The sequence below is a fragment of the Salmo trutta genome, unplaced genomic scaffold (assembly GCF_901001165.1).
Source record: "Salmo trutta unplaced genomic scaffold, fSalTru1.1, whole genome shotgun sequence".
NCBI classification, from domain to species: Eukaryota; Metazoa; Chordata; class Actinopteri; order Salmoniformes; family Salmonidae; genus Salmo; species Salmo trutta.
This window is the reverse complement of record NW_021822869.1, coordinates 60,001-70,000: the sequence shown is the minus strand read 5'-3', so window position 1 is coordinate 70,000 and position 10,000 is coordinate 60,001. Positions and strand designations below refer to the sequence as shown.

At 53.2% G+C, this 10,000-nt stretch overlaps 1 non-coding gene and 1 pseudogene across 1 annotated transcript; both read left to right on the top strand.

Annotated features, from left to right (window-relative positions):
- The first annotated feature begins 4,787 nt into the window (after positions 1-4,787).
- LOC115186148 (uncharacterized) lies at positions 4,788-4,966 on the top strand (annotated as a pseudogene).
- An 820-nt stretch (positions 4,967-5,786) lies between these two features.
- On the top strand, positions 5,787-5,902 carry LOC115186180 (U5 spliceosomal RNA). Its single transcript, XR_003875638.1, has one exon. It is a non-coding gene; the product is annotated as a U5 spliceosomal RNA (small nuclear RNA).
- Positions 5,903-10,000: the final 4,098 nt, after the last annotated feature.

Sequence of the window (10,000 nt, the reverse complement as noted above, 5' to 3'; positions counted from 1 at the left end):
AGGGCCTTTCTAGGGCGGTATATGGACAAGGTCTCCTCAGCAAGGCTCCTCAGGGACTCCCTGGGGTTTTGGAATGGGAGAAGAGGGTTCCAGGCCCTACTCAGGGAGGACCCAAAGGGACAGGGTGGCTACCTCCATCCTCCCGCTATGTTCTCCCTGGGGGCTGACAGGGGGACGTTGTTTTACGCACGTCAGCCCCCATTTTGCAGGCGTTGTATGGCCTACGGTCATATCCTCGCCTCGTGCAGCACAAAAAAGTGCAGAATTTGTGGATCTGCGGAGCACGAGGCGAGGGACTGCGACGAGCCTAAGGCGTGCCACGGGTGTGGCTCGTCAGCACACCTGTGGCGGGAGTGCCCGGCTCGTCAGAGGTCATACGCGTCTGCAGCTGGGGGGGGAGCAGGAGCGGGGGATGGGGGAAGAAGAGGGGAAGGAAGGACATCACAGGAAAAGGACAAGAGACAAGAACGGAAAGAAGAGGAGCAAGGAGCGACAGCAGGAGGGCAAGGGAAAAAAGAAGACACGGGAGCAGAAGGGAAGGAATCGAAAGGAAGAAAGGGAGTGGAGGAGCGAGAGACAGTGACAATGGAGGGAGAGGTGATGGAGGGGGTGCCGGTGGCGGGGGAGGAGGAGGAGGAGGGAAGGGGCGTGAGGGAGTGGGGGGACAGCATGTCGAGCGCCCTCGTGGAAGAGATGAGAGGAATGGTGGAGGAGTTGGCAGGGAAGGGGGGTGTCTCCCCTTTACCTCCAACTCCTAGGAAGAAAGTTAAGAAGAGGGGGTGCTCGACTGGCAGTGAAAGGGAGGGGGGGGTGGAGGGGGTTGCCAAGCGAGGGATGGGGGAGGGAAAGGTGTCCTTGACCTTGCTGGACTCCTTAGCCCCTCCGTGTTGGGTGGAGGGGGACCCCCAGGGCGTGGCCCAGTGTCGGGTGTCTGGGGGGGGATCTCAACTCCTCTTTGAGGAGATGGGGTCCCCTACTCTAAACCTGGACTCTTACAGGGAGAGAGGAATGGAGGGTGGTGGTGAGGAACCCAGGGTGCAGAGCACACCGAGGCCAAACACCATACCTGCATCCTGGGTTGGAGAGATGGAGGAGGACGGGGGGACGTCAGGAGAGGAGAAGACGTCCCCGCCGGATGAGAAGGAGCAGGGGAGCATCAGGTGAGCCTCCTGTTTTTTTGTGATTGTTTTGGTATTTTTTTGGAAAAGTAATGGTTTTTGTTTTTGTTTTTGGTTATAATAGAACCTTATGTTGAATTTGTTTAGTTTAAATGTAAGGGGTTTAAGGGATTATGTTAAAAGGAGGGCGGCTTTTAGTTTTTTAGAGGGGGTGGGTTTTGATGTTTGTTTTTTACAGGAGGTTCACCTAAGGGATGGAGGGGATGTCGTGAGGTTTAGTAGGGAGTGGGATAAGGGGGAGTCAATTTGGGGTATAGGTGGGGTTCACTCTACGGGGGTGGGGATTTTGTTTGGGAATAGGGAGGTTAGAGTAGAGAGTACTTTTGTTGTAATGCAGGGGAGGGTGTTGGGGGTGGATGTCACTTTTAGGGATAGTAGGTATAGGTTAGTGGTGGTGTATGGGCCACAGGTGGCGGCAGACAGGAGGGAGATGGTGGACTGTCTGGCGCCCCTGTGTGTCACAAATAGGCACTTGGTGATAGGAGGGGATTTTAACATAGATTTAGGGTTAGCGGGGGATAGTAGTGCAGGCGCCATCACCGGGCTAATGGCTTGCCATGGCCTGGTTGATGGAGGCCTGCACACTACTCCGACAATGGCTGGTCCCACATGGCGCAACTCTCGGGGGGTTGCGCGGAGGCTCGATTACATTTTTCTATCTAGGTCTTTGGGTCAGTTGTCTGGGCGGCTGTTGCCTGTGTTCTTCTCGGATCACGACGGGGTGCTCCTGCAGGTGGGGCCACCAGTCTGCCTCTTCGGTAGGGGGTACTGGAAATTAGATCGGGATGTGCTGGAGGAGCAAGCTTTCGTTGACGCCTTTTTTGGTTTCTTTCGGGGGCTTGAAGGCCTCCGGTCCATGTGCGAGGGGGTGTTAGAGTGGTGGGATTTAGTTAAGGTAAGGATTAGGGCTTTTATAATAGGATATTGTAAGAGGAAAAAAAGGGAGGAAAGGAGGGAGGTGGATCGTATCCAAAGGTTGATTGAACTAGAGTACGAGGCAGGCAACCTCGGCGCGTCAATTGACTGGGAGAGATCCACAGCCCTGAAGGCGCAGCTCAGGGAGCTGCAGGAGCGGAAGGCTCGAGCTTTCCTGGAGCGTGCGCATAATGGCTTTCTAGAACATAATGAGAATTGTTCCGCTATGTTCTTTAAGTCGGTTAGGGGCAGACAGAGTAGGAAGATAATGCATGGGGTGAGGAAAGAAGATGGTAGCATAGTTAGAAAACCGGAGGAAATGGTCAGGGTAACAACTGATCATTTCCGAGGTTTATTTAAAGAGAGGGTAATAGATGTAGAGCAGGGAAATGTGTTTTTAGAACACTTGTCCCGGCGATTGCCGGAGGACATTAGAGATGTGATGGAGGCTCAGATCTCCCTCGAGGAGGTTGAGAGCGCTCTCAGGAGGATGGGAAAAGGGAAGGTGCCTGGGATGGATGGGCTGCCGGCCGAGTTTTACCTCAAGTTTTGGGGTATACTTGGACCAGTGGTCCTCGAAGTCTTGAAGGCCATCCTTGAGACGGGGGTCCCGGGGGGATCAATGGCTGTCGGTGTGCTGTCACTTCTTTATAAGAAGGGGGAAGCAACCGACCTGGGCAACTGGCGGCCGTTGACCATGCTGTGCGTAGATTACAAGCTACTTGCAAAGGTTTTAGCAGACCGGTTGCGCACAGCCCTTCCCTACGTCGTCCATGAGGATCAGACGTGCGGGGTAGAGGGTCGCTCGATCAGATGGAACCTACAGTTGATCAGGGACTCCATCGCTTGGGTAGAAGATAGGGGGCTGCCTTTAATGGTAGCAGCGCTTGATCAGGCGAAAGCCTTTGATCGCGTGAATAGATCCTTTCTATTCAGGGTGTTAGGTAGATTAGGATTTGGGGAGAAGTTTATAGGATGGATCCGTACATTATATGTCGGAGCGGGGTGCCGAGTTAGCGTAAACAGTCACTTAGGTGACGTTTTTGACCTCTCGTCTGGGGTCAGGCAGGGATGCCCGCTCTCGGCTCTCCTCTTCGTTCTGTACATGGAGCCTCTGGGGGCTGCCATTAGGGCAGACACAGGGGTGGAGGGCTTGCTGATCCCTGGAAGTGGCGGTCTCCGTGTCAAGTTGACACAGTACGCCGACGACACATCCTTGCTGCTTTGCAAGGACTCGTGCCTGACAAGGTCCCTTGACATTATTGGGGACTTCACCCGAGCGTCGGGGGCGGTTCTTAACCACGCGAAGTCTTCCGTTAAGTTTTTCGGAAGATGGAGTGGTAGGACGGATGTGCCCGGAGGGTTATCTCTCTGTAACGGGGCCCTGAGGATACTCGGGGTCCATTTTGAGACCTCCGGCTCAGCGACGCTGAACTGGAACATGGGCATCGCAGTGGTACAGAAGAAGCTAGCGATGTGGAGGGCTAGGTCGTTGTCCTTTTTAGGCAAGGTCCTGGTTCTCAAGGTGGATGTATTGCCATCTCTATTGTACTTGGCGTACATCTATCCATTGCCGGCTTGTTTGAGGAGGCATCTAGTGAGGCTGGTGTTTCAGTTCATGTGGGGTGGCAGGTACGAGTGGGTCGCCAGGGCACGCATGATCTGTCCCATCGGGGAGGGAGGTAGGGGGGTACCACATCTCCCCCTCAAGCTGGACGCCATTTTTGTTTCGTTTCTGTTGACGGAGCTTGCTCAGCCAGTACTACACCCGTCCGGTTACCTCCTGCGGGTGTTCTTCTCGTATCAGGCGAGAAGCGTAATGGTGTGGTCTAACACGGGTCCTCGGGCGGAACAGCTGCCGTGGCACTTTGGCCATGCGGCCAAGTGGCTGCGTGCGCACCCCGAGGTTGAAGTCGCCCGAGTAGGTTTAGATCACAGGCACCTGTACGAGGAGGTCAGACGGGCAGTAAGTCCGGCACCTGTAGTGGGCATCCCGGCGGTGGTCTGGGAGGGAGTGCAGGCGCGGGGTCTAGACAACAGGCTCAAGGACCTGAATTGGTTGAGCCTCCACAAGTGTTTGCCGGTACGCTCCACCATGTACCGGCATAGCTTGGCGCGATCCCCCACCTGCCCAAGACCTTCTTGTGGCAGGGAGGAGACTGTGCGTCATGTCTTTTGGGACTGTGCCATTGCCGGAGTAGTATGGGCAAAGGCACGGGTGTTGTTAGGAAGGGTAAGAGGGGATTTTGTATTGACGTGGGCTAGGCTAGAGAGAGGTGTAGGGAGAGCGAGGGGGACGGATAGGGATAGGTTTCTGCTCTGGCTTCTCATGAGCCTCTTTAAGCGGGGGCTGTGGGAAGCCAGGCAGAACATGGTTAAGACAGGGAGAGATTGTGGGGTGGAAGGCATAGTGAGGAGGGTGGAAGGAGATCTGAGAGGGAGGATGAAGAGGGAGGAGACGAAGTGGGGGCAGCACGCTGCCCGGGAGAGATGGAAGGGGGGATTAGGGCTGGGGTTATTTTAGATTAGGGACGGGGAGATAGGGAAAGTTAGTGCGTAGGATGACGGGGAGGGACGATGCTCCCCTGAGTTTTGTTTTGGGGTATTTGTTTTGTTTTATAAATTAAATAACAGTATTTGAGTTTGAAAGAAATATATGATTTTGTAAAGAATGAATGGTATTGAATGTAATAAATTATTTTTTCTAAAAAAAAAAAAAATCTGTTCTTATCAGTTTAATATCTGATATGTCCCCCATCGGGGGACTACATATTAAATGGATTTTTCGAACAGGGAGTCGGAAATGGGGCTTGCTCCATCCGCTCCACGCATCGACCCGGTATTGCAGTACCTCCGGGAACGGTGCAACACTTCTCTCTCATTGTCAAGGAAAAGAAATACACAAAGCTATGTAAAACAGCTAGCAGAAGAAGAGAAGGAATGAAAAAAGAAGAATCATCCAAACTGAAACAAGGGCGAAGCCCCCTTCATGGGGTCCCCCGTTTTCCCCGCCATTTTACTTTAAAAAAAAAAAAAAAAAAAAAAAAAAAAAAAACATTGGCCAGGATTGTGTGTGTGTGTGTGTGTGTCTGTGTGTCTGTGTGTGTCTGTCTGTGTGTGTGTGTGGTGTGTGTGTGTGTGTGTGTGTGTCTGTGTGTGTCTTGTGTGTGTGTGTCTCTGTGTGTGGTGTGTGTGTGGTCTGTCGTTGTGTGTGACAGCCCCAAAGTGTGTGTGTGTGTCTCTGTCCTGTGTGTGTGTGGTCTGTCTGTGTGTGTGTGTGGTGTGTTCTGTGTGTGTGTGTCTGTCTGTCTGTCTCTGTTTTTGACCCCCCCAAAAAATACAATCACTTTCACCAGGATTGTCTGTCTGTCTGTCTGTCTGTCTGTCTGTCTGTCTGTCTGTCTCTGTTTTTGCCCCCCCCCCAAAAAATACAATCACTTCACCAGGATTGTCTGTCTGTCTGTCTGTCGTCTGTCTGTCTGTCTGTCTGTCTGTCTGTCTGTCTGTCGTCTGTCTGTCTGTCTGTGTTTTTGACCCCCCCAAAAAATACAATCACTTCACCAGGATTGTCTGTCTGTCTGTGAATTTTACCCACAGCCCTCAAACTTGGAAGAGTGGGTTCGGGAACCACCCGCGGGCACCCGGCCTAGAGTGCACAGTGTGTGTCTCGGGCCCCGACCTCTGACTTCCATACGACTCTGGTTTCTCTTCATTACGCACAAGCCTTTCGCCTTTTACTAAAGACTTCCGTGGAGAGGAACACTTACGAGTTCAACATATTTTTGGAAGGGCTTGCTTCTGGCAGAGCCCGGTATCTTGTTTCAAGAGAAATGACAGAGATGACGCCGAGACTTTTTGCTCAGGCGTTGACTTGAAGCCGGCTGACCGACCGACCGACCGCCGACCGACCGGCGTATTTTTCCACTCAAAGTAGTCGCTCGGGCAATTGAGTTCAAGCCCGACGACGACTGACGTGTTTTCCGGGCTTTGAACAAATAGTCGCACTAGGCTTAAAGAGCTAGTGACTTAAAGACGCATTAGCGACTTGTTAAAAAAAACACCCGCCTGTCACCAGGGAAGCGTCGGGTGGGGAGGAGACAACTTTTGCCAAACCGCTGAGGTCTGCCGAGACCCCCGGGGGCCCGGCGGGTGCAGGGGTCAATTTGTGGGTTATCGCTTCTCGGCCTTTTGGCTCAGATCAAGCTTGGTACCGAGGTGCCCCAAAGCCCGCTGAGCCAGAAGGTCGAAGGAAGGCAGGAGGGAGGAAAATTTTGTTGTTTTTGTTTATAGGAATCGGATTTTCCGATGTCCTTTTTCCCTTTGGCTTCTTTTTAAGAGAGCTTTTTTCTTGACGTCATGGAGAGAAGTACACAGAACAGGACGGTTCCGGGAGTCGGATTGGCAAACACGGTCAGATTTGCCTGGAAAGACAAGGAGGTTGAGCAATTCGGGAGAGAAACATTTGCAAGAACCATCCTGATGGGAAGCCTAAAATTGATGGTAAAAGATGTCCTCTGCCTCCAGGGTAACCCGATGGAGAGGGCATACGATGTGACCTGCTACACGGAGGAAAAACATGATGAAATCATGAAGAAAGTGAAGGCAGTGGAAGGAGAAAGGCCTATGTGCCATTATGAAGTTACGAGCCTGGCGAGGAACAGCTTCAGGGTTGTAACAGTAACTATGTATAACCCGCATGTCAAGGACGAAGAGGTGAGGGCCTTTCTAGGGCGGTATATGGACAAGGTCTCCTCAGCAAGGCTCCTCAGGGGCTCCCTGGGGTTTTGGAATGGGAGAAGAGGGTTCCAGGCCCTACTCAGGGAGGACCCAAAGGGACAGGGTGGCTACCTCCATCCTCCCGCTATGTTCTCCCTGGGGGCTGACAGGGGGACGTTGTTTTACGCACGTCAGCCCCCATTTTGCAGGCGTTGTATGGCCTACGGTCATATCCTCGCCTCGTGCAGCACAAAAAAGTGCAGAATTGTGGATCTGCGGAGCACGAGGCGAGGGACTGCGACGAGCCTAAGGCGTGCCACGGGTGTGGCTCGTCAGCACACCTGTGGCGGGAGTGCCCGGCTCGTCAGAGGTCATACGCGTCTGCAGCTGGGGGGGGAGCAGGAGCGGGGGATGGGGGAAGAAGAGGGGAAGGAAGGACATCACAGGAAAAGGACAAGAGACAAGAACGGAAAGAAGAGGAGCAAGGAGCGACAGCAGGGCAAGGGAAAAAAGAAGACACGGGAGCAGAAGGGAAGGAATCGAAAGGAAGAAAGGGAGTGGAGGAGCGAGAGACAGGACAATGGAGGGAGAGGTGAGGGGGGGTGCGGGTGGGGGGGGAGGAGGAGGAGGAGGGAAGGGGCGTGAGGGAGTGGGGGGACAGCATGTCGAGCGCCCTCGTGGAAGAGATGAGAGGAATGGTGGAGGAGTTGGCAGGGAAGGGGGGTGTCTCCCCTTTACCTCCAACTCCTAGGAAGAAAGTTAAGAAGAGGGGGTGCTCGACTGGCAGTGAAAGGGAGGGGGGGGTGGAGGGGGTTGCCAAGCGAGGGATGGGGGAGGGAAAGGTGTCCTTGACCTTGCTGGACTCCTTAGCCCCTCCGTGTTGGGTGGAGGGGGACCCCCAGGGCGTGGCCCAGTGTCGGGTGTCTGGGGGGGGATCTCAACTCCTCTTTGAGGAGATGGGGTCCCCTACTCTAAACCTGGACTCTTACAGGGAGAGAGGAATGGAGGGTGGTGGTGAGGAACCCAGGGTGCAGAGCACACCGAGGCCAAACACCATACCTGCATCCTGGGTTGGAGAGATGGAGGAGGACGGGGGGACGTCAGGAGAGGAGAAGACGTCCCCGCCGGATGAGAAGGAGCAGGGGAGCATCAGGTGAGCCTCCTGTTTTTTTGTGATTGTTTTGGTATTTTTTTGGAAAAGTAATGGTTTTTGTTTTGTTTTTGGTTATAATAGAACCTTATGTTGAATTTGTTTAGTTTAAATGTAAGGGGTTTAAGGGATTATGTTAAAAGGAGGGCGGCTTTTAGTTTTTTAGAGGGGGTGGGTTTTGATGTTTGTTTTTTACAGGAGGTTCACCTAAGGGATGGAGGGGATGTCGTGAGGTTTAGTAGGGAGTGGGATAAGGGGGAGTCAATTTGGGGTATAGGTGGGGTTCACTCTACGGGGGTGGGGATTTTGTTTGGGAATAGGGAGGTTAGAGTAGAGAGTACTTTTGTTGTAATGCAGGGGAGGGTGTTGGGGGTGGATGTCACTTTTAGGGATAGTAGGTATAGGTTAGTGGTGGTGTATGGGCCACAGGTGGCGGCAGACAGGAGGGAGATGGTGGACTGTCTGGCGCCCCTGTGTGTCACAAATAGGCACTTGGTGATAGGAGGGGATTTTAACATAGATTTAGGGTTAGCGGGGGATAGTAGTGCAGGCGCCATCACCGGGCTAATGGCTTGCCATGGCCTGGTTGATGGAGGCCTGCACACTACTCCGACAATGGCTGGTCCCACATGGCGCAACTCTCGGGGGGTTGCGCGGAGGCTCGATTACATTTTTCTATCTAGGTCTTTGGGTCAGTTGTCTGGGCGGCTGTTGCCTGTGTTCTTCTCGGATCACGACGGGGTGCTCCTGCAGGTGGGGCCACCAGTCTGCCTCTTCGGTAGGGGGTACTGGAAATTAGATCGGGATGTGCTGGAGGAGCAAGCTTTCGTTGACGCCTTTTTTGGTTTCTTTCGGGGGCTTGAAGGCCTCCGGTCCATGTGCGAGGGGGTGTTAGAGTGGTGGGATTTAGTTAAGGTAAGGATTAGGGCTTTTATAATAGGATATTGTAAGAGGAAAAAAAGGGAGGAAAGGAGGGAGGTGGATCGTATCCAAAGGTTGATTGAACTAGAGTACGAGGCAGGCAACCTCGGCGCGTCAATTGACTGGGAGAGATCCACAGCCCTGAAGGCGCAGCTCAGGGAGCTGCAGGAGCGGAAGGCTCGAGCTTTCCTGGAGCGTGCGCATAATGGCTTTCTAGAACATAATGAGAATTGTTCCGCTATGTTCTTTAAGTCGGTTAGGGGCAGACAGAGTAGGAAGATAATGCATGGGGTGAGGAAAGAAGATGGTAGCATAGTTAGAAAACCGGAGGAAATGGTCAGGGTAACAACTGATCATTTCCGAGGTTTATTTAAAGAGAGGGTAATAGATGTAGAGCAGGGAAATGTGTTTTTAGAACACTTGTCCCGGCGATTGCCGGAGGACATTAGAGATGTGATGGAGGCTCAGATCTCCCTCGAGGAGGTTGAGAGCGCTCTCAGGAGGATGGGAAAAGGGAAGGTGCCTGGGATGGATGGGCTGCCGGCCGAGTTTTACCTCAAGTTTTGGGGTATACTTGGACCAGTGGTCCTCGAAGTCTTGAAGGCCATCCTTGAGACGGGGGTCCCGGGGGGATCAATGGCTGTCGGTGTGCTGTCACTTCTTTATAAGAAGGGGGAAGCAACCGACCTGGGCAACTGGCGGCCGTTGACCATGCTGTGCGTAGATTACAAGCTACTTGCAAAGGTTTTAGCAGACCGGTTGCGCACAGCCCTTCCCTACGTCGTCCATGAGGATCAGACGTGCGGGGTAGAGGGTCGCTCGATCAGATGGAACCTACAGTTGATCAGGGACTCCATCGCTTGGGTAGAAGATAGGGGGCTGCCTTTAATGGTAGCAGCGCTTGATCAGGCGAAAGCCTTTGATCGCGTGAATAGATCCTTTCTATTCAGGGTGTTAGGTAGATTAGGATTTGGGGAGAAGTTTATAGGATGGATCCGTACATTATATGTCGGAGCGGGGTGCCGAGTTAGCGTAAACAGTCACTTAGGTGACGTTTTTGACCTCTCGTCTGGGGTCAGGCAGGGATGCCCGCTCTCGGCTCTCCTCTTCGTTCTGTACA